Here is a 24912-nt window from a genome sequence, read left to right on the forward strand (position 1 = left end):
TTGCAGGTAGCATCAGTCAGCTCAGGACACACATTGGTTAGACTGGAGGAAAAACTGTTAGGAAAAACTGTCCATTCAGTTGGATCTGGTGTATTTGCTGCTGCTGAGAGTGTGTTTAGGCCCAAATAAACTGCAATGCATATTTAATACATCTGAATACAGCTGTCACTTCTTTAGGCTGTGCTGTGTCTGGTTTTAATAAGCCATCCCATGCAGGAGGAGATGCTTCCCAGTAGCCCACTGGTGGAAACGTGGCTCTCCTTCCTCCCCTATGCCACCACACAACAACTTCTCCACATAGTCTCACTTGCCAGGATGCAAAGTTGCAGTCTTTTGCAAATATTTCATAAATATTTTTGCAGTTAAAAAATACAAAAGCAAGGTAAACTCTGAGCTGCACATCGTATTATACTTCATTAAACAGAACACGAACACCAGTTGGAGTCATTCTTGCAGCAGTGCCTTGACTGAACCAACTGAATGTCTGTGTTTTTAAAGTAGTGTTAATCTAAGGTAATGAGTTCTGATGTTTATTAACTATATTTTAATGACTTGCTAGTTTTCTAAAACACATGCTGAAGTATTTTAGAAATCACTTAGTAAATGTAATTTTAATTCTTTTCCCATATTCATGGGCTTTTTCTTTTTTTTTTTTTTAAAAAAAGAGAGATTAGAAGGTTCAGATTTAGAGCAGCAAATTACTGTGCTAATCTGCAGGTATTTCTCTTGTTGATATGGCCACTAATGTCTAATCTTAGCTACGCAGGCCCAGTCATTGTGTTTTTTCATTAGAGCCACAATGAATTGTGTGCTGGGAACTTGAACTCTGGCGGGCAAGCTGCTCTGAGCTTGCAGGATTTCATACGGAGACATACTGTGTGTGTTAATGAACAAGCCTAAGAACACGTTAAGTTCATACAATAGTTGGAGAGCTCACAGTATCATCTCTGGTAGGAACAGCCTTCGAAAATCTGGGCAGCGTGATGGTTAGGCCTGGCCATGAACAAGAAGTCTGTGTCATAAAATATTTTCAAACTTTTAAAATTTGTTTCCATTTGTCAGGAGAGAGAAAAGAAAACCTCAGGAGCTGCTTTTTGCATATCAAATGTTATGGAGAAAAGCTACGGAGAGCATCACCCCTGCTGGATGCTGTCTTAAATGTGGGTACCTCCAGTTCAGAGCTGGGGTTTGAAGCTGGACCTCCCACCAGTCCCAAGCACAGGACCATCGAGCTGTTGGTGAGTTTGGACTGGTGTCCTCTCTCTTCCCTCCTGCCATCCAAAAAACTCATCCCAGACGTAGAAACAAAACAAAACCATGCCAAGGACATTTTTTGTTGAACAGATACCTCTTTGTGAAAGATCTAATGCTATTATATTTTCTTTTGATGAATGGACTTTGCTGATTTTCTTTTTTTTGGGCTGTGGTTGTAGTGGTCATGACTGGTCTGAGCCCTCAGTGTTAAGATGTGCCCTAATGTGATTTGCTGTCCCTCTTCTTGAAGCATGTAACTGAGCGGTTTTGGTACAGAGCCCAGTAATAAGAGGTGGTCATTGATGTTTTGTTCTTTATGGGATGGGGTAATACCCTTTAGCAAAAGGGTGTTATTTTGAAATCCTTACCCAGAAGTGAGGAGTATCTCCAGGAAGATCTTCCCCCAGTGTTTCTGAACACAGAAGTATTGAAAACTGCTTATGTTCAGGTTTTCTTGTTACTTAAGCTTTGTTTTCTTGTATTCCTGCTTTGTTTCCAGTATTTTATTGTTTCTGCAGTCAAGTGCCCATGCAGTTTGCTCCCAGCTTACTGAGAGCTGTTCTGTCTCCCCTTGGAACAACCTTCTCTAGCTTTGTCTCTGTACTCTCCTAATTTTTTTGTAATCTTTCATTGTATTGATTTCAAGCATTCACTAGTTTTCATCCATACTGAGGAACTTATTTCTCAAGCCTTTTGGTCCCCAGATAAGCAGATTGAACTTATACGTTCAAATCAGTGGTCACTTGACCACAAAATTTAGAGACCATTCTAAGTTCATGAGGACCAAAATGGTGAATACGGAACAGAAGCAGCCTTGGTTTAATACTGGGAACCTAATTCTCTGCTTTCTGTTTCCCTGCTTGGACCTGTGACCCACTGTGTAAAGCGTTTAGGGTGTGGGGGGCACTGAAAGAAATCGCCATCACTTTCCAGAGCAGACCTCAAAGGAAAACTCTCTTTTCCCATTGCTTTTTATCTTCCTTCTACTCCTAGTGCTCACATTTATTTTTTTTCCATGTTGCCGTTCCAATTTTTGCCCACTTTTAATTTCTTTATTAACTTTAATTAAGCTCATGAGCTTGATCACCAGGTGGGTTTTCCCCAAGCTTCCACAGCAATGCTTTCCATCAGTAGCAGGCTTGCAAGGGAATTTTGTTAAGCTGCAGATAGGAGACTAATGTTATCAGATACAGAGTGTTTCATTGCTAAATGGTTTTTATATCTGGTGAATTTGCCAGGGAGCATTATATATATATATAATTATTTTTAAGCAGGCAAACTCGAGAGCCCCTGATCAGTGGGGTACTTGGAGGGTAAATGAGAGAAGAGGGATGTGACACTAGCCAGAGGAGTGATACATACCTCTGAAGTCAACCAAATGCTCATGTATATCGGGGAGGTAGTTCTGCATCTTCCAACTGTATTTTCTAAGGAAAATGCAGTGTAGGGAAAAAAAAATAAAATTAAGAAAAATCCCTGGATCCAGTTCTGGAGAATCTCAGCACATGTGAAGTGTGCTGCTGGGAAGGAAGATTGGCACACACCTTTTGGACGTTTTGTGCATGGTTTTCCTGGGCAGGTTCTCACTGTGTAAGCTTTTCCTGTATCAACTGCTAAGTAGCATAAAATATGAGCTATCAGGGTGAATGGCAAATTTTTGTGGCTTTCTTTTTCTGATCATTTGCATATTCAGAATCCGCCTTGGGTTTTCTTGTTTTTATTCTTCTTCTTTTACAACTACATTTACCTGGAGAAGGGCTTAGTTCTGAGTGCACAAAATAAGCATTTTCTCTACAGTTGACTTTAATCCTACCAAAAGAATTAGCACTTAGAGCAGAAAACCTTCTTTGGGTCCTACAGGGCATTAGAACATCTCAGGTACTGGCTGCTGGTTTAATAAAGGGATAGGATTTCCATTTACTTCAGGCAGGCTTAATGTATTGTTCTTGCAGTGAGACAGTCAGAATGAGTCAGGAGCCAAAGAATACACTTTATAGACACAAATAATCGTAAATTCAGAATGTCACCTTTAGGCAGAGGCATTTTTATTATTGTTAGTGGAGCTGCTGAGTAGGTTTGATGTTTTATTCTCTTGAGTACTAAATGTTCCAGAGTACCACAGCCCTATCTTTATCAGGCTCACAAGGAGGGAGCACAGCCAAACTTGCTTCCTATACTTCTCTATGATTGATAGCAGATGGCATGCTTTAAAATAAACCTATCCATTAGCAGTCCTCAGTGTTTTTACTCAAGGCATTTACAACTGTCTCAACCAGAAAACACATTTGCTCCACAAGCTAGTTTCAGTCTGCAACAGCTGTACAGGTGCAAATCTTTCATTAACTCTTAAACCGTGGTGAAATAAGCACTGCACCGTATTTTATTTTTAGTGGAGAGATTGTTCTTCAGAGGAGGACTGGATTCTGTTCTCCGTTTGCATGTAACAGAGGTTTGTGTTAATAAACCAATGTTAAGATAGGTTTTTTCTTTTTTCTTTTCTATTTTTTTTTTGTCTTTTTTTATTCTTTACTAATGCCCTGTAAATTTTTAGGATGTTATATTGCCATGAGATAAATGTGGTTGGCTGTAGGTGTCATTCTTAAGGGACAAATAGCAATACTGAAGGAATTGTAACTCGGGGCTGGGATTCACAGGGGATGGCAGGTGCCTCCTTTCCCTGTAGCATCACCCAAAGTGGCAGCACTCACTATAACTCAACGGAGGAGAAGGCTCCACATGTCCCCCATTTCTGCCTCATACAGTGGCTATTTTTCTCTATGGTTTATTGGAGAGATGCAGTGACACACACACACTTGCATGCCCACACACATATACATATTCAAATTGATTCTGAGCTCATTGATGGCAGTATATTCTATAAATAAATTACTAAAATACATCTCTATATTCCATTCATTTTGCTTAGATTTCTATGCAATAGTCATAAAAGACGTTTAAATTTACCCGACAGTCCTTCCTATACAATGATCTCCCAAACATTAGTACACTAGCAGCTAGAGCTTAAAATATTTGTAGCAAATCTTTAATATTAGCATTTAACATTAATGTTAGACAAGATCTTAAAATATTAGAGCCAGATAAAACAGTATTAACAGGGGTATAGGAGTCATTAGGCAGAATAACCGTCACTGACTAAATGGATGCTGAAACTTTAACATGCAAACCAGTGTAGATGATAGGAACTTCACAGAGACAAGAGGATCCTTTCATTTAAAAAGAGGTTGGAGAGACGAAGGTTAGGGATTTGAAAGCTGGTAAATAAAACAACACAGCAGGAAAAGTTACACAGAATGTGCCATCTCGTTAGTGGCGATCATGTCCTATGTTATTTTTCTTAAGCTGAAAAGATAAAACAAGAAGACAGGCAATATTCTGTCACAAATAAGTGGAAATTGGGGCATTTTTTGTATAAATCCAAAGTAGCAGGAGAAAAATACAAATGTGCTCTCAGCACTGTAAGTCCATGTAGGGTAACGGAGGTGCTAAAATGATTTAACGTGATGGACTGCAGCTCACAGGCCCTTTTTATGACACGACAAGCGAAGCTGAGGGAACTTGTACTTGATACCATGGAGGTGGGGGTTGCTGCCGACCTAGAGAGGGGTTCTGAGCCAGGATTTGGGTCTGGGGTGGGCAGCAGGGATGAAACCCCATCACAGCTCATGTCAGCTCTTCCCCGCGAGCACCTGGAGGATTTGGTGTTAGATGAAACATTGGGGGAGAGAAAAACAAGGCCAGCTGTAGACATAAGAAGTTTAAGAGCATCAGCACTTGCTTCTAGCTAATCTCTCTTGATGACTCCTGTAAGCAGGCAAGGCTGGTTGTGTCCGTTAATTATTCAAAGCCCCGCACCAGTTTCATAGCTGAGTGGTGTGAGAGGATGTGTGGTGTCCCCGTTTCTCATCCCACATTGGGGGAAAGGCATGAGACTGGGTTTCCCCTGCCATCGCTGAGTGACACCCCATTTTTCATGTGGGAAAGGTGAGCCTGGGAGAGGCTGCAGCTGACCCTGGTCTTGGGCCTCCCTGGCACCAAGAAACCTCACCTGTTTCTGAAAGGTCTGAATGCAGGGAAGGCTTCAATAGGGTCATATTTTTGTATCAGCACTAGAGTGGCCAGTAGGGCCAGGGCAATGACCATCCCCTTGTGCTGGGTGCCGATGTGAAGCATGGAACAGGCTGCCCAGGGCAGTGGTGGAGTCACCATCGCTGGAGGGGCTGAACAGACGGAGATGAGGTTCTCAAGGATGTGGGTTAGTGACAGTGCTAGGGTAACAGTTAGACTCAATGATCTTGAAGGTCTCTTCCAACCAAAATTATTCTATATTGCATCTTAAAACAATTTTTTGGGAGAGTTCAGGACTGCATTCTTGCATGTAGATCAGTAATCCAAAAGATACGGGGTTGCATTCATTAATGCTTCTTTACAGGAGGAAACAGAGGGAAAGGCACAAACCCCAACATACCCACATCGTGTTCATTATATCCTTGGGCAAACTAGGCATCCTGGTTTCAAGACTATACTAATGTTTTTCCCTGTTTAATATTGACATTAAGTTACAAGGTGGAAAAGGGATGACAGTGGAATCATGTGGGATTTAGATATGTATTCCTTCCGTTGTTTTGCTGTTCCAAAGAGGCTGCCAAAGCGTTTTAGTACATCGCATAGTATGATGTAAATCCAATCGGAATAATTAAAAGAATATTCACCGGAATAAATCTATTCCAGTAGGGTCTCTTGGATTTTTTCTAGAAACAAGACTTGATATAGGATTGGTATTTGAAACAGGTGTCTATCGACACCCAGTCTAGGTATCTACCATTAGATGATCTTCTAGTTTTGTTACAGTAAGTAGCATGTATTTCATTATAGCTTTTGGAATTACCTATGGTGGGTTTTTTTGTGACACTGGCTTTTTGTTTGGTGTCCAGGATTGCTCATACCCACACAGACAGGTCCTTTATCTTGAAGATGGAAATCTACATCACTTGACTTGTTAACGGTGGGCACTCCTGAGGTGATTAGCAGCTTTCTGGAGAAGAAAAATAGCTTTGCACAAAACAACATCTGCAACATGCAGAATCTGATGTGTTTTGTTGCCACCGACATCAGTGTGGTTATTTCCAGGAGTCAAGAAGCACAGATATCTTAATATTACTGGACTTTGATATATATGTTCCTCCCAAAAGGCAGGGAAACGTTTTCATATTTAAATGAGGGTCGTGGTCACTCTCAAAGTTAAGCATATTCTTAAGTATTTTATGAGCTGGGGCCAAAGAACACAGTTTATTAGGATACTGCAGGTTACTGCAAATTATATAGAGCCTTTATAACTTTATTTAGGTTAAAAAAAAATCCTTCTATCATCCCTCTAAACCTTTTATTTATTAATGATCTACAAAGATGTGATGTTATTATTAAGAAATTAACAAATTTTGTCTGGATACAATCTAGCATACTTCGAACTTGTGTAATAGGCCCTTTTTATGAACTAAGCAATAAGTCCTGGTTCCATCCCTGAGATGGTAAAAGTTGGAGGGTAGCCAAGGGGGATGGAGTAGGGGAGGGTGGAGGGGGGCTGTGCTTAATCCCCAGTAGATTTGGCCTTTCTGTAAGATGGATTTCTGATGCTGGTCTCCATGCCACTCATAACAGTGTTGCCAGTAGTAAATTTGTGCTTGCACTGAAGAACCCCCCGTGCCCCCTGCTTCCTTGCCAAAACTAAACTCAACTAAAATAAATCATATTTTAGGAAGCTAATTGCACAGCCAAATAACAGAAAGGTATTGAAAAACTGTTGTGTGCCTAACATTAAATGAATTTACATTGGCAGTAAGGAACCCATATACTAAAAATAAATGTAGTAACATGGCAAAAGAGTAAGCAATGGAATTTAAACAAAAATGTAATGCCAGGCATTGGGAACAGTATTTAGGTGTATTACAGAACTAAAACTCTCTGCACCCATTCCACACAAACTTTTATAGTTTAAACCTGTTCTGAATGAAATTTCCTGTTTTATCCTCTTATTGTATTTCTTGGAAAGCTAAAATGTCAGTTGTATTGCAAAAGGTGTATATAAGTCTCTTCACCTCTCCCTCTGCTTTAAGGGGAGAACAGCTCGAGGCTGGGGGATGATGTCAGCCGAAAAAGCAAGTACAACCTAAACAGAAGCAATCAATTGAGAAGAGAGAGAAGGAGAAGGGGAGAAAATAAAACCCAGCAACTTTTGGAGAAGATTTTTAAAAGTTTCCTGATGGATCAGCATCCTCAAGATTAAACATTCCCATATGTAAGTTGACATTTTAAAATGTAAGTCTCATGAAAGATAAGAAGGAAATGGTGAGAAACGCAACCTTAAATATTTTGAAGCATGACTTCCTCTATTATGTGGCGGTTGGCAAAACTTTCCAGGGAAAGATGCATGCCTCGAAATCCATGTGGTAGGGTGCACGCATTTGCCTAAAAGTTTCCTCCTGTTGCTTTACTAGTTTCGTGTTCGAAATCTTCCACACCTTTGGAGTCCAGTCACTGTATCTCTTCCATGTTGCTTTTAATCTCGCAGACAGATGTTTCAGATCAATCGCTCAAAACGGATCAGTTTAGCAGTCAGAAAACACTGTCAGAGAAGATTTGTTGTAAGGAAGACAAAACCGTGAAATAAAATTGAACTTTTATCCCCATTTGGATGGGAACTGCACTTGGCTGGGAATCCCAAGGGGACGAGCACAGTGGCCTATCATGTGTTGAAAAAAACAAACAGATGACAGTACTCTGCAGTAATCAAGCAAACGCGGCTTCTGAGAAATAGTGTGATTGTTATTGTTCGCTGCAGCAGGAGCTAAAAAAGAATTATAATTATTGAAGAAAGGAAGGTGGCCTCGTGACTGGGGTGAGGGAAGACAGGACAAGCTGCTGCCAATGGCCCCAGGTCCTTGCTGGCTCTGGAAAGCCCATGGTTTTCTTGCAGTAAAGGTGTGACACACACAAGTCTTAGCAGAGCAGCTGGACTTTATTTTCCAGCATTGTTCGGAATTGGGAATGATTAACACACTGGTGGTGGTGGGTGTCAGCATTTCCTGGCTGCAAGAGCTCTTCTAATGGTACATATATTGGGTTTTTTTCTGAAAACCCAATGCAAACAAGGTGTTGTCACTCACGGTAACAACCATGATTCTGTAATTCTATGGGCTCCACGCATCCAGCTGGTAAAACAGAAGTGGCTCTTTAAGGTGCCCTTTGAGGGACAACCCAAACCTCCCAGCCCAACTCAGCGTCTTTCTGCCTGTCCCTAGATATTTTACAGCAGAAATATCAAAATGCACTTTTTTCCCAGAAGGCTTTGTTTTGTTTTGTGTCCCTTGTTGGCCTGTTCATATGCTGAGCTGGAGCTCTGCTTTGGCAGCAGCTTTTGGTCTAACCATATTGCAACGCGGTACCTGTTTTGAGATGGCAAATATTCCTACCAAGGACCGTGTTTCTGCACCACTTCCACTCTTTTGTCCTGCTCGTCTGTTCTTGGGCACGCCACGTGCTTTTCACTTGCCTTGTACTTTGTTTTGGGAGTTTTTGCAGAGTGGTGCCTTTGCCTGCTCGCCTCCCTCCGTATCCTCCGTGCTGGATGAGTTTGCATTGTGTGGTGTTTTCCTCTTCATTTATTGCAAACAAATCTGGTCTCTGCCATTTGTTTACTCTTATACTCTGTCTTTATGCCTTGGTATGCATTTTTAATTAGATGTGCTTCAGTTCTTTCACTGCTTGTTAACACTTTTGTACGGGAAGTACCGTCTCCACCAGCCCCATGAGCATTCTCTGCGCTTAGGAAATTCGGATTAGTTTCTTCTACCCATGATTATCGTTTGATACAACGACTTGTCCCCTAGCTGGCCTGTCTGCTGAGTCCCTCCACTCTCACTGTGGACTTTTCAGGTTGTTCCCCTACATAGCCAGGGTAATCCAAGTGCCCTTACTCTGCTAAAAAACATTCTGCGTACAAGAGAAATAGTGTTTCGGCTATTTGTCTGGGCTGTTTCCGGACTTCAGCAGCTCCAGTTTGGATGCCTGACATGGAGACGTCCTGGACAAAGCCCACAGTGTTTGCAGATCAACCGCCTGCATTGTGGAAAGTCCTCATGCACGGGCAGAGCGGGTCCTGGGGATCAGGAATGTGCCGGGTGAGCTGTGAATGTGTTGGCCATCAGTGCTGTGAATGGGGGATGGATGTGTCTGGAGGGGAATACTGGAGTCCTAAACACACAACAGTTTTCAAAAAAGGCATCTTTCCTGAGTGCCAGTATTGTTAAAGCATGAAATTACTCTCTTTTCTTTTTTTAAATAGCATGAGCCCATTTGTGCTTCCACTGTTTTCCTCTGACTCATGCCATAGGCAAAGGACTTCACCCTTTCTAGCTCCCTTCTATATCATCATCTTTCTGGAGATGAACTGGGGTAGGAAAACCTGACCCCACTTCATCCCTTCCTTCCAATTTGCCCACCCTGCTGCAGCATTTCCTCGCCTTTCACTAGCTCTCTTGTGTTGCCAGAATGTTATGTTCTCCAGGATTTCATACCCTGAGAGGGACTGCAAGGCTAAAAAGTGACTAAAATGGCTCTTTCTGTCTCAGACAGTCATCCCTGACCCTGCTTTTTGGCTGGGGGCGAGGTTGCCAAAGGTCACTATCCACTTCAGCATGCACAGAGATCAATATATGCTGAAGCCAGTGCCTAGATTTGCTCTCCGTCCCTTACCAGTGCTATATTTCACAGTGAAGAGCCAGAAACATTTCTCTTCCCTTCCAAGAAGAAGGAGGATGAATGGAAAAAAAAAAAACACCCTCTTCTCTCTACACTTTCTCCCACCAGGAGGGCATTGTGTTTGGCCTCTACTCTGTTTTTTTCTATTTTTCTTTTTTTCAATGAATTTGCATGGTGTGATGTTTGCTTTGGCTGGTGTGGTGTCAGGGCAGTGGCTGGCGCACTGGCAAGGGTCAGGGCAGGGTCTTCCCAGCACCCGGCAGTACATGGACTGGAGATCAAATAAGAGTTTGGGTTGAAGGGACCTTCAAAGCTCCCCCAGTGCCCTCCCTGCCATGAGCAGGGACATCTTCACCAGCTCAGGTTGCTCAGAGCCCCGTCCAGCCTGGCCTGGGATGTCTCCAGGGATGGTTCAGCCACCACCTCTCTGGCCAACCTGGGCCAGGCTCTCACCACCCTCAGGGGAAAAAATTTCCTCTTGATATCTAGTCTGAGTCTCCCCTCCTTTAATTTAAAACCATCACCCCTTGTCCTGCCAAGGCTCTGGGAGGGTTCATGGGGTGAAGTGTTCTCCCTGAGGATTTGCAGTGTTGCTATGTTGAGTGCTGCATTTTGCACTCAAATTGCACGGTTTTGGGAGAGGAGCGTGCTGGTGGCAGGAGCAGAGAGCTCAGGGCTGAGCCTGCGGAAAAGCATCCCTTCACAGAGAAACCTCACGTTGGCAGGGAGATGAAGTGCACGGACTAATAGGTCTTTTCCACTTTAATTTCTGCTCTAAAAATGTCTCTTTGTTACTGTTCTCAGACTCAGCGCCAACCGTCACCCGTTCTTTTCTTTTCTGCCCTTAGCTTCGCGGAGAAGCCTTTAAAACAAACAAACACAAAACTTGTGAGAAACTGAGGGAAGATATGGACTGGCCCACTCGTTAGTGTGCTGGAATGTGGAAACTATGAAGACATCTTTTTTTTATTACCAATGCTGGAAAGCACAGTCACTGAGTGGGCTGAGAATACAATTTATACTACATGCAGTAGTTAAAAAAAAAAAACTGCAGAAATGGGTGTAACCCTGGGCTGTGGTACAACTTTCAAGCCCCCATTTGAGATTCGTCCATCCCAGGGGGAAACTGTGGTTTTGGAATAAGAGTGTGCATTTAATTTCACTTGGAGAACTTATTGGAGTTGGCACTTCAAGAAAGAATCTGAAGTATATTTTTTGTCATGATTAGTGGCCCCCTCACCACTACGTTTGATTATGTTGGAAGCGGAAAAAGTTAAATTCCTATAAAATGATGATTTTACAATCCGTGATTATCCAGGTAGGGTGCGCAGATTGCGCCAGCTTGGTCATGGGACTCCAATCTTCTCCTAGTTCTTTGCTGTGAGAAAATAAAAACTAAAAATGTAAAAAAGCTGAAAACACATCCTCTGATTGCTCAGTGGAATTTTCTTAGTCATACATTATCTTTCTTAGTAGTTTCAGAGTATTTTGTCTCCACTAAAACCCAAAGCAAAAACACTGCCCTGACACTTTCCCCTTGATTTTGGATCTGCAGAAGCCAAATTTATTTTTATCTCGTGTCGTCTTTTCCCCTACAGTTATGCAAATCCTTGGAATAGGGGGCAAGGGGAAGAGCTAATTTTAAAGCAAGTAAATTCCAGTGGAAGATTTCTTCAGTCACCCTGAGCGAGGACTATCCTGGGTGCTGCTGTAGAGATGTGGACCCACCTCCAAATAGCACAGGGGTAGGTGCCAAGTGGGGAAGCTGAATATTTTCCTTGTAGACACATAACTTTGCCCACAGGACTGAAGTCTCTTGCCTTAAGGCACTGCTAAGCCTCTCTGGAACTACAAAGTTTGTGCCTTAGGAAACACACGTTAGGGAATGCATCTCCATACAATCAGCTGCCGAATAAAACCTCTGCGTGGAAAGGGCTTGGTGGTGGGTGAAGGGAGAAATAAGAGAAATATTTGCATGAGAAATATTCTGGAGAAAATATGGGGCAGCAGCACTTTATCGTTTCTGCAGCAATCTTTTCACTGGTTTGGTTAGTGCTCACTATATATTCATACACTCTTTTTCTTCTTCATTTCTCCCTTATTTCTTTGGCTAGGAAAATTACTCTCGAAGCTGTTACATTCCCTTTTATTTTAAATTTATGTAGTTTCTTTCCCTCTTCCACCTTACCCCAGTAGGTTCCTTAAAACTATGCCTAACTCCAGTGTACAGTAGTAGATACTCAATGGATTCCCGGACTAAAAAATTCTATGAGGAATAACACTGGGATCTGCTTTTGTGAGCAAACATGAGTGCGCTGGTGCGTGTGTGGGGGTGGATGTAAGACCTATAGCTACAGACTGCTTTATACATTTTACAAGAACAAACAAACAAAAATTGAAGATAATCAGACTATATGGCATGTGTAACAGCTTCCTACCAGAACTGTGCTTTTATTCAGTGTGCTGGTTGCTGGGTTTAGTCGATGCAATTTGTGGTCAATTGTCTGGGAATCACATTCAGCTCCTGTTTGCTCTTCCTTTGAGTATCGTTGCCATGCTCATTACTGCAGCGAATTAACCGTAGTCAGTAATCTTCTGTGGGGCCTAAAGTTTCCGTATCCAGCAAAACACATAAGCCTCTCCTTGTATGAGGTGTCAAGGGGCTACAAGTGCATCTTTAAATGCTGCTTGAACTGGGATGAGTTTAAACATCCATTTAGGCTTTTCTCTGTTTGGGGGATGGAGAGATGCTGATGTGAATATTTATGAAAATAAAGTAATTTAGGTGCAAGGTCCCAGGTTTGGAAAACGGCCCACAAAATAACATGCAGTAAGGGTGCCTGTGGTTGTATAAGATAACAAAATTCACAAGTCATTTGGATTAATCTCTCAAGTTACTGCAAGGGCATATTGTCTTCACATTCATGTAACTTGATTAAGTTGTTTATGAATTTATGTCCTAGTCTTGCAACCTAATAAACTTACACAGTTCAAAATGCTTGACAAGGGCTATAGGGTTTGGGGCATAAATCCTGTCCCTTCCTTTCATGAAGCACAATATGCATGCCTGACCTTCCTTGGAAGGAGCCAAGCACGCCCCACGTCAGTCTGTGAATAAACTACACACCCCAATGCCAAAAAAAGTAGAATAAATTATTTGCTTTAAATATGCATTTGAATGTTCTCAACCTAGATGCTCTTTTTTCAAAAGTTCAGCTCATATGTGAATTCTCTGGGAGTAAAATTTCTGTTTAAGCTTTTGGACTCCTTGTGATCCAGCTAGAAATTAGAGCACATGAAGCCTCGTACGTAATCAGAAAATGCCGTGTGAAAATGAGGAGCAGCATCTTTGTTAAATACCAGCCAGACCAAACTCATTCCTTGCTGCTCGAGCGCTGAGCTCGGTGCTCGTATGACTATGTGTGCAGTCTGAATTGATTTCCGAGCCCAGCTGAGGGAAAGAGTTAAGCCTGTTCTCCCCTTCTAGTTGGCAGAAAGTTTGCAGTTTAAAATTACATACTGACTCTGGTTTAGAGACACAAGAAATTATAGAGCAGACACTGTCCAGGACAACGTATAATTTAAAATGTACTAAAGAATGTATACCACATGGCAAAGTAAGTGAAGTGCTTCTTCAAATATAAGTGTTTTGCATAGAAAGGCTGTAATTATCCACTCCTAGGAAATGTTTGCATTCATTCTAAATCAATATTTACTATTCATCTCTTGTGTTCAACAAACAAGGTTTTAACATTTTTTTGTTTTAATGAGGTACTAAGACTACAATAATACTACAATGTAATTGTCTTGATACAAAATATTGCTAAATTTTGTTGCTATTTTGGGAGTGAGCAGTTTTTAAAAGAAGGGGTATCCCTATTTGTGAGATGTTACTGCAGTAACACACAGTTCAAGCTCAGCCAAGCAGGGAGACTCTCCACTTTCAGAGACGTTAAGCCATCTCTCTGCTAAGGCCCTTAACTAGGATCATTCGGGTGAGTCCTCTATCTCCCCTCTGAAAGTATCAGCCTCTTTATAATGATTCCTTTTCAGCTGGCATCTCAACAACAACACAATGCAATTTATTTTTCTGTTTTTAAGGTGTTTGTTGGTTTTTTTTTTTCCCTTCAGCATCTTTCATCTAGGCAGCAGGAGTGGAGAGTGGGCAGTGAACGGTAATTGGGGTGGAACCGTCTCACAAGCTGTTTCAAACCTGTTGATGCAAATGGAGTTGTATGAACTTGCCTGCCTAGGATAATTGGTAGGAGAGAGAGGGCTGTAGATCATAGAATCACAGAACAGCTTGGGTTGAATGGACCTTCAAAGCCCATCCAGCACCACCCTGCCATGAGCAGGGACATCTTCACCAGCTCAGGTTGCTCAGAGCCCCGTCCAGCCTGGCCTGGGATGTCTCCAGGGATGGTTCAGCCACCACCTCTCTGGCCAACCTGGGCCAGGCTCTCACCACCCTCAGTGGATCTCCCCTCCTTTATTTTAAAACCATCACCCCTTGCCCTGTTGCAACAGGCCTGCTCAAAAGTCTGTCCCCATCTTTTCATTGGTCCCTTGTAAGTATGGAAAGGCCGCAAAAAGGTCTCCCCAGAGCCTCTCTTCTCTAGGCTGAACACCCCAACTCTCTCAGCCTGTTCTCACAGTAGAGCTGTTCCATCTCTCTGATCATTTTTGTGGCCTCCTCTGGACCCTCTCCAACAGGTCCTTGTCTTTCCTGTACTGAGGGCTCCAGCGCTAGATGATACCAGAGCTCCATCATTAATCTTTTTCAAGGAACTAATCTCCATTTAAAATGCTTGATACGTCCCTTGGGAAGGACACAGCAAAAGAAATGGTCCTAAAATCACATAGGGAAGATCAGTCCTTCCTGCAGCAGGATCTTGGTGAAATGAGAACATCTGAGGAAGATCAGGGTCACTTGGAGGTGTGACACCTTTAACCCAGCTTGTGCCACTGCTACCCTGTGGTTAGGAGGATGTCCTTCTGTTTGAATTTACCTGGCACGTCTTAAGAGGTATTCCTTGAAATTCTCTACATCACTCTAGTTGGAAAATCCTTTTAAATCCTTTTTTTAATCTCTAATTTTTATTCTTATACGCTGCCCACCATCTTCCAGGCTATGGCCCGCCCTTCCCAACACTGAATGCTTCCACTTCTGCTGCTAAAATTCATAGTACAAATGTAGGATTTTTAGTGAATTTCAATTCCGTACTCAAGTAGATAGTCCTTTATTTTTTTTTCCTATGTGTCTGAAGTCATTCTCTTCTCTGAGAAAATCATGTAGGTAAATAGGGTGAATAGCCCTGAGACAAGACCAGTCTCTTTCTCTAGCAAATGTTATTGTAACCGGTGTTTTAATTCTCCAGATATCACTCTCAGTGTACCGGGTAACAAAAGGCTGTATAGTGCCTAATCATTCAGCAGTGATCCAGGAAAAAAGCAGAAGGTTAAGAGCAAGTTCCTCAACTCTGTAAAATCAATGGGACACTAGAAAGTGAACTGAAGTGTACCAGAAGGACCTCTTGAGGGTCATTAAAAAAAGCAGAAACTGATTATGAACAGAGCTTTTACCCAAAAGAACTGGAGGGGGCCAGCAAAACCATTCTGGTGCACTCCAGTTAAATGTCTAATAGTGGAGACATTTTCTGCACAGCCCATAAAGGATAATGAGCATGGCTTTGATAGCTTTCAAGAAAGTTGTTCTTGTCAGTGTTCACAAAAACATGATCTGAGGGTGCACTCTTCGAACATACAGCCATGGTGATTGTACGTAGACAGTGAAAGGGAAGATGGTAACTCAATACAGTGCCTTTCACCCCAGTAATATGCCATATCTATTATACCAGAGAAAAATTGTATTGACTTCACAATACGATGAAAACAGTAATGGCAGTGAAGCTTGATGTTGCGCCTACCAGCTTGGTATCTCACCTTGCTGCCTTGTGGGATGTGCAGAGATGTGGCAATGTCAGGTAATGTTATATGTGTTCGATTAGATTCATGTATTTCTGTAGAATAAATAAAAAATAAGGCTTTGACCTAAAGCTTGTAGAAATCTATCACCATCAGCAAAGTTTGCATTAGAATCTAATAGCTTTCTGTTCAGTTCTGATGTTGAGAAAGCCATCCAGCCGAAAGCCTGAAACATGGCAGTGGGAATTGGGATGTTTTTTCTCCTCCTGTGTCTGACCCTGATCTTCTGTGTGATTTTTGGGTGACTCACAGCTTTGCTGTGATTCATTTTCCCAGAGAGTAAAATTAGTAAAATCAAACTTGCATATCTTACTGAGATACTCTAGGAGTTATTTGTCAAAAAAAGTTCGAGAGGTCGGTGGGATGGTGTTTTCATTTGGACTGTAGAGCAGTTCTGTTGGGGAAAAATATTGGAAATCTTTCTGGTAAAATTTAACTTTGATTTCTTTGTACTCCAGAGGAAACAACCTTTTTGCTAGAAACAGCCGTTCAGAGGATGAACCGAGTGTGAGTCAGTCTAATGGTGGTAAAGCCAAATTGTGAATGTTTGTGTCATTACTCTGTGATTCCAGCTATCTTCAATTATAAAAAAAAAGAAAAAAGCAAGAAATTCAGGTGGAAGGAATGCACGGAAATTGAAGTCAAAGAAAAATATTCGTTGTGGCCTGGCAAAGTCAGTTTTCTAAGCTGAAGTAGCTTTTAAGCAATTAGCATCTGCTGTGTTCAATTACTGAGTGACACGTAGTCCCAGATGGAGGGTTCCAACAGTTAGTGGCCATCTGGATTTTGGTCTTTATCAAGGGTACGTTCTGTTCTGGGTGTCACCTGGCCTGTGAGACAGCCCTTCTGCCCCATGTTACACAGTCAACCTTGAGTCACAGGTGGATGAACAGTGAGAGAATTACTCTGACTCTCTCAGGTCCAAGGTTTTTCTGAAGTCACTGGAAAAATTATTACTAAAGACATTGACCTCTGAATTGATGCATTTCCCTCAGTTTACCCAAATGAGGCAAGTTACTCAGATAAAATCCACTTTTGAGCTGTAAGGACTTGATATGCACCAATCTCTGCCAAGGCATATGGCTTGGGAGCCATAGCATCTGAAATTACACATAGAAAATCAGGTCTTAAAGGGAAAATTTTGTCTGCAGGTATTCATATTTTTAAAAAATACAATTAAGTTTTCCTTAGAAGTGATGAGAAGTTATCAGACCTGACCACAGAGACTAACTCTCTGAAGCAATTTTAAAAGTGAAACTATAGTTTAGTTTGTGAAATTCAAAGGATAAAAGTGAAAACCAACTGACAAACGGTTTCTGACTACCCTATATCTAAAAATGGGCTAACGTCATGTAGTCTGTTTAAAATTTGTGTATCCGTACTGCTTGTATGCCAAGTTCAGCATGATGGAAATGAAAATGATTGAGGTATAAACCCTTGGAAAACAGGGTTTATAATGGAAACAGTAATTGACTTTTAACTATGGCATCAAAAATACAATACTATAATACAAAGCCTAGCTCTTGGGATCCCAGCTCTGCTTCTAACCTCAGGTTGGCAGACAAACACCTAACCACAAAGCTAACTAATGTTTATAGGTTTGGGGTTTTTGTCGTTAGGTGTTTTTTGTTTTCTTTTTTTCTTGCAAAAAGAACATGGCAAGTAAAGCAAATTTGGCCAACAGTTCAAAAGTTCTCTCTTGTAAGTTTTTGGTGTTTTTCCCAATAACTGATTCTCTCTGAAGTTATGAGACCAAAAGGAGATGCCATACTTCTCCTCTGGATGAATGTCATATTTTGCCTGATAATTTTATTCATTGAATCATAACCAAGCCTTCCCCTCAGCTTTACAAATAGTTTGACTGTTCCTCCAGAGGTCAGAAATTTGGTTAACCTGAATGGAGAAGACAAAAAAGACCAAATTCTTTGCTGCTGTTGACTCTCTTCTCTGCATGACTACAACAGGGAGGAGAGAAAAACTGGTTCTGGGAATGGAGCAAAGCAATTCTTCCATTGATCTCACTGAAGATGCTGGTTTGGGTTATACTGAAGGTACCAATCCTATTTAAAATTCTTGTTAGGCCTTCTGAAATGTCAAAGATCACCAAGTTCATCAGGGGGGAAACTCAGCTATAGTTGATAGACCCACATCAAACCCAGATTTTTCCAAGTCTATCTCCTGCCATTATCCACATCCTTACAAAAGGAGAGGATATGTCAAAACAATAAGAAGACATTGCAATTGTTTTATTCTTTCTTCCTATAACTTCTGAGTGTGTGGAGAGCTCTTACATGAGATGACACAGGAGGGCAATAATTGTAATGGCTGTTGCAACTATACCAACTGGCTGCACAGGCTGAGCAACTCAAAGCTCTATTGATTATCACTATTAGCAAAAATATATACATAGTCAAAACCAAGAAAGTAGGTCGTGCATATTGTGACAGTATAATTTACCTATTCTTAGGCAAGTTTCCCGGTCATGGACCCATGGGCACTTTTTTTTAGTTCACTTTTAACCACTGAACACCCTTGACTGCAAACTATCCTGTCGACATTAGTGTAAAGAGGATCTGGGACCTAATACAGAATGTTATTGTTAAAGCTCTTTTTCCTGGAATTGAGAAAATTTACCTTTACTGGCATCCATGTCTTTACTCAAATACAAATCCATTCGAAAATGATTGGGAAATTGCCAGTGCAAACACCAAATAAAGACTCCAAAAATTGGCCCTTTATGATGAGTGATTTATGATTTATACTATAAACTATATAAGCTACGTATTTCTATTTGGATTTTGAAAAACAAGCCAGGAAAAAGCAACAATAGCTTAGTAAAAAAACGTATAGAGTCATGGAATGTTAGTACAGTCTTTGGCAAAGGATCAAGTAATGATAAGGCTTGACTCTATAGGGATATTAACATTTGTAAAGTAATCAATGTGAAATAAATCTGAGAATGTATGTTTAAATTATGAAAAAATATGGGATGAATATGCATTTTGTAGCAAACTGCTCCCTGTTGTTTTGGGCACTTGTCCTGCTTTAGTATGATTTTTGAGGAGAAAAAAACCTGACTGGAGCACAAGCTCAATTTCAAGTCCTATTTTAAGTTGCTTGCGATCTTGGACTTCCCTATTTCTCTTATCATTTTTTGCTTTGATTTGCTTTTTAAAGGGTTTTATCCAACTCAGCTTGGCACGGTTCAAGTGCACAACGACAACCTTTTCCATGACCCAAAAGCCGGTGCCACTTTGTGGGTTGGCAGTTTGCAAATAAAACATATCCTTAATGAAGTGTGGAAGCTCCTGTTCTTTCCCTTCCTCAGGAGACGCAGCTTAATCTCTGGCTCAGAGCCTTGTCAAATGCTGCAGTAAAGAACTGGCAAGCTCAATGCTGCTAATGGATTGAAACCTCCACCAGGTTGTTCATTTCTTGATTTTTTTCTACTGAAATACTGCGGCAACTAAAGCATCACTCCAGTCCTCAGTCTTCTATAATGTTTGGGTAGGGACTTCAGTGACAACTCCACAGTGCACGTAAGAGAAATTTAAATTATGCCACTAAAACATACCAAGGATTTGGTTGCTTATGTAGGTCAATTATTAAGGGAAAAAACAAGATTAAAACCAGAGGTGCTTCTGTGTATTTGAAGTGATTCCCGAAGATATAAAACTGTGGTATTTATGCTTATAACTTGTGACAGGTTCTCTAAATCATAGGCATTTTGTCTCTTCTGTAGTAAAAGCTGAAAATGTTTGGAATTATGTAGATATATAGATACAGATTTTTTTTTTTTTCCCATCTTAATAGCTCAAAAATACTAAAATACAGAGCTGGAAATTATGACGGTCTCTTGGTTTTTTTTCATGATATGTTTGACTAGTATTAAGATAAGAGCATCTCTCACTAGTTCTGGCATAAACTGAGAAAACTCTGCTCTATTTTTGAAACTTAGGATTGTTTTTTCCTTATCACACGCACGTGCTATATAATCCAAGGTTACCTTTTCTAACAGCACTGGGTTTTGGACAGCTGAAGAAAAATTCTTGTCAGAATTTACCTCTTCACAAAGTCATTTTGAGAGGGGTCCAGTCAGGATGTAAAAAGCTATGCGCATTTGCAATAACCTACATTTCAACCTGTTGTTGTCCAGAGCTTTCCAACTTTCAAATGGAGGGCGAGGGAGGGGAAAAAAGAAGAAGAAAGGAAAAAAACAATTATTCAATCACTCGTGCCAGGGCAGGAATTTGTAGTGTTCCTTCAGTCTCTGGTAACCTGGTTATGTCAATGTCAATAACTCCGTGACATTCTGGGAGGAGGAAAAACCCTAGGCTGATGGGTAGAAAAAGCAGTTTGGTGCTAAAATGTTATCAAATAGCGTGTGTAGTTAGTGCTGTGTATTCTGTGTTCTGCCAGAGAGCTGCTGGTACCATTGCGCTCCTTTGAAACGCAGGGACTCCTCAAGAGAAAATAGGTTCCTCTCAGTTCTGCTGATGGATGGAGGGGACTGAAAAGAGATGGTTTTGTCCTGCTGCCTTTTTAGATCCATGCTCTAGCACATTATTGAGGGACCTTGATGAGGTTTATCTACTGAGCAGATGGACAATCAGGTTCTTCCAGTGATGCTTTTGGCAGATTAAGATGATTGCACACTGCTGGTGTTCTCTGGAGTTCCTGTGCGTCTATGGGAACTACCAAAATACCGGAACAACTATTCTTGAAATATTTCCATCAGCAAGGACTTGATATGACCCGTGATGACCTCATGTCTTGTTATTTCTTATATTCTTAAGGAATTTCTTTAAGGAAAGAGCGTGAACAGAGCCCATCCATGCACCATTGCACATAGACGGTCTAGAACCTGTGCAGCATCTCAGCTGCTGCCTCTTCTGCACGTTGCTTAAAAATGCTGTTGAGAAGAAAGTGGTTTGAAATCTGTAAAGAAACCACATAGATTTAGGATGGGAAATAGGATATGATATAGGAATTCACCAAGATGGGAAGTATTATGTCAGTTCAGTGATTTTTCTGGGAAGGGGGGTGAGGTGAAAAAGATAGTGTTTGATTGTCTTTACTTAGGAGGCTGAATTTTATATTAAACACTTGTGTTTCTGGAATGACTTGAAAGAAGAGTGGAAAGACACCAGAGTCCTAGGGAGGAAAAGGAAATTTGTGGAGGAGCTCAGAGGCTGCAGAGGAGCTGAAGCTCAAAGACAGGAGCAGTGGGAGTTATTTGGAGTGGGAAGGCATGGGAAAAGACGTGAGCAAACAGACTAAAACCTAATTCATTGAAGTTTTTAAAGAAGTACTGAAGAACTTAGATTTAAAATAAAGTGAGAGGAAAGGAATTTGGCTGTGTTGTTTTGCTGTTGGATTTTGCATGAATAACTTTGGACTTCAACATGCAATCTGTGGACCATGTAACATCACGTAGTTTTTCTCCTCTGCCTCCACAGACCTGATTACTGGTAAAGGCCCAAAGTGACTACGACACATATAAATGTAAGGTCTCCAGCTGTAAACCAATATTTGAAATAAATGGTTTTAACTGTTCATTATGGAAACTTCATTCTGAGAATAATTATAAGTCTAAAAGTGAAAGTGAGATTTAAGTCCTGTGTTGATCTGCAGAGATTTGGCAAGCAGCATACATACTTAATCAGTCACCCTGTAGTTTCTGTGCTTAAGATGGAGCTTGTAGCTTGCTTGTTCTGAAAAATACAGTATATTCATTTGTCACATTCATTCAAATAAGGGCATCTGAGGGGTAACGACAACCTTATTCTGCAAAATTATCTGCAGTGCTTTAAAGAATGTGCCTGCCAATATGAAAATCAGTAAATCTGATGATGGCTTTTTTAAAGAGTTCAGCAGCCAAATTTCACGCTCTGTTAAACAACAGTTTGCAGCACGTGCTCCCATGACCACCTTGTCCACAACAACCAGCATTTGTAACTCTGCATTTCTTCTTTACCTACATGAACTTCTGTTATGTTTATGTCGTTAAATATGAACTTTCATTGACTGTACTTGAAATTTGGGCCATATCAGAGCTACAGTAGGAAGCACTGTGGTAATTGCTGTTAAATTATTTTGGACGTTACTTTTTCTTGAGGAATAGCAAAATTGTTTTATTTTCACTGCTTTTTCAGAGCAATACTTTTGCTTGACAACTGAGATCTATGTGCATCTAACTTTCTGACTGAATTTCTTTACCTTTTATAAAGGTACTTTATCTTATATAAAGTGATTGAGTAGCACATGCGCTGGTTGTAGGAACAGTTATTGCTTTTCTCTGTTCTTTTGTAGGTCTCTCTACTAGTTTTTCCTGCTCCTCCTTCTCCTCTGAATTAAAAAAGAAAAATAGAAATAACAATAACAATCTTGCTCTTTCTCTCCCTTCCAAGTAGGTAGGAGAAAATTGCTTGATTAGATTATAGGGTCTGTATATGTGTATAAAGATTTTATTGTGGGAAATCTATATTAGAGCCAAAACGATTAATGGTAATTAATGTTCCCACATTTAATAACAAAGTAATTAATAGTGAGCAGCCACTTACCGTAAAGTGTTTCCTTGACATTTCTTACTAAAAATAACAATTCTGAGCATGCCGCATAGGTTTTGGGAAAGAAGAAAAAGAAAGATTAGGTAAAGAAAACATCTCACTGTAATTTAAACCATTATTTTTCTGACAGCTTTTTATCTCCTGGTGGAAGAAATAAACATTAAATTTTGTATTAAAATAGTTAGGCTTTGAGAGAGAGTTTTTTCTTCCCAGTGCAATAATAAATATCTATTTCTGCCAGAAACGGGGAAGTTTGTCTATGAGACTTTTACTGATGTTTAGCCAAAGGTATGAGACTCTTAACCTAATAAATATAGCTCTTACACACTTGTTTTCTCTTCTACAAATTTTGATGTATAAGTAACATTCCTACAGAGACCAGGTCATCCACTAGTATTGATCACCTGCCTTCCTGTCCTTGGAGGCAGTGGCACCTTTGATTATTGTTTATGAAGGATGAAGTGCACTTTATCAGTTCAAAAATAGCTCTAAAATGCAGAGTTAAACTGCAGCCACAGTAAATTTCCAAATAAATAACAAAGGCTTAGAGCAAGATCTTCAGACATACGGGCTGGACACTGGATGTGGCCAGAGAAGGAGTTTAACATGACATAAGTGAGCTCTTGCAAAATCCTCCTTCTGTTGCTTGTGCGATGCCTGTCCCCTGTCATGTTCTCTTGGCATGGCTTTAAATATCACCTCCCACCCGTCAGCACAGCAGGAAAGCCTGTCTGGATGAACTGGTAGGACACTGGTGTTAGGCACTCAGATCAGAAAGGGGATTGCATCCATTTGGGAAAAAGCTCTTGGCCAAAGCCTCCGGTACAGAGTGAAATTCCATCTTTCTGAAGGAAAAAAAAATAATAATAATAAAAATAAGTGCATAAAAGAAAAATACTGTCAGATGTCCCTGTACTACTAACACAGAAGAATTTCTACTGAATTCTGCACTTACTATTTGGGTAGATCTGGATGTGCTCTGCCTCTGATCTGGATGTGGCGAGGGTTTCCATGTCTGTGCTCCTGGCAAACGTGGTCAGTATTTAACCCAGACTGTATTTTTGTGCTTGCCATCTGCTTAATTCTGAATGTCAGATCCACAACTGGCCCACTAGTTATTTCTATTCATCTATTTTGAATTCGGCTCAGTGCAGGAGATAGGAAAGGATGTACCGGTTATGGGAAAATGTCAGCTGAGCTGAATCTCCTCCCAGAAGCTAAAACCAAATCTGTCTTTGTGGAAATAAGAAAACCGGATGATTCTCTTATATTTGTATTGGATTGTCTTCTCCAACCTTGTGCTTTCTTGATATTGTTGCACTTAGGAAAAAAAAAAACACAAACTATACATATATATATATATATGCATAATTAAAGCTGAGCTTGTAAGAGCTTACAATCTGATTGGAGTACTGAGTCAACAGGCACACTACCCTAAACCCAGCAAAATTCTATGGTTTTAGATATTGAAAAGCTTCAACAAGTGACTTATGTGTAAATGTTTAGCTAAAGGGGCTATTAGACCTCAGTCCTGGTCATGCCACCCTTTCAGTCTTTCTTACACTCCCCGGCTACTCAGATAATTGATCAAATATGTCTGGAGTGTCTAATAAGAAAATTACTGGGGAAGTTTTTAATGACTCACTGCAACTTAAAAATCTGGATGCAACAAAGGAGTACTGGGAAAATTGTTGACACTTATTTCTTGTAAGAGGAATTACTTAACACTCATTTGTGTACTTCACAGGTCTGATTCAGCCTTACAGTTTTGATGTCTCAAACAAACATCAGCACCTTTACCAACAAATGCACCGACAAGTGGATTAGACAAGCAAGTGGGATGGAGAAGGCATATGCTTCCAGTCTTCTGATGTCCCTCAAGGACCTACGTGTGGAGGTAGGAGAACTGCTGCAGGATGGGAGGGGAATCCTGCCCTGAGAAATGATACTTTTTGGTGTCTGTAACTTGGGTTGTATTGGAGTTCAAATGGCACAGTCAAGCCCTCAACTCATGGGGGTTTGCCCACCTCTTGGGGCAGCAGTTCTGCTGTCTTTGCAGTGTGGGTACAATGCAGTAGGCAGCAGAAATGTTTTGTGGCTCCAGAGTTTCCTCTGGATCAAAAACTGACCATTTTACGTTATTAGGGTTTGGAGGAAAGGTGTGGGGAAGAGTGTTTGCTGTAGCAGGATCTGTCTCCTAAACCACAACATATTTGCAAAACATGGCTCCTAGTGTAGGAGGCTGAGGTCAAGAAATGCTGTAGTAGGATTAGAAAGAGGTTTTTCATGAGTCCTGTTGGATGGCATGTCTGAGTGGCTATTTGAAAGG

Source organism: Nesoenas mayeri (assembly GCF_963082525.1).
Source record: "Nesoenas mayeri genome assembly, chromosome: 6".
Lineage (NCBI taxonomy): Eukaryota > Metazoa > Chordata > Aves > Columbiformes > Columbidae > Nesoenas > Nesoenas mayeri.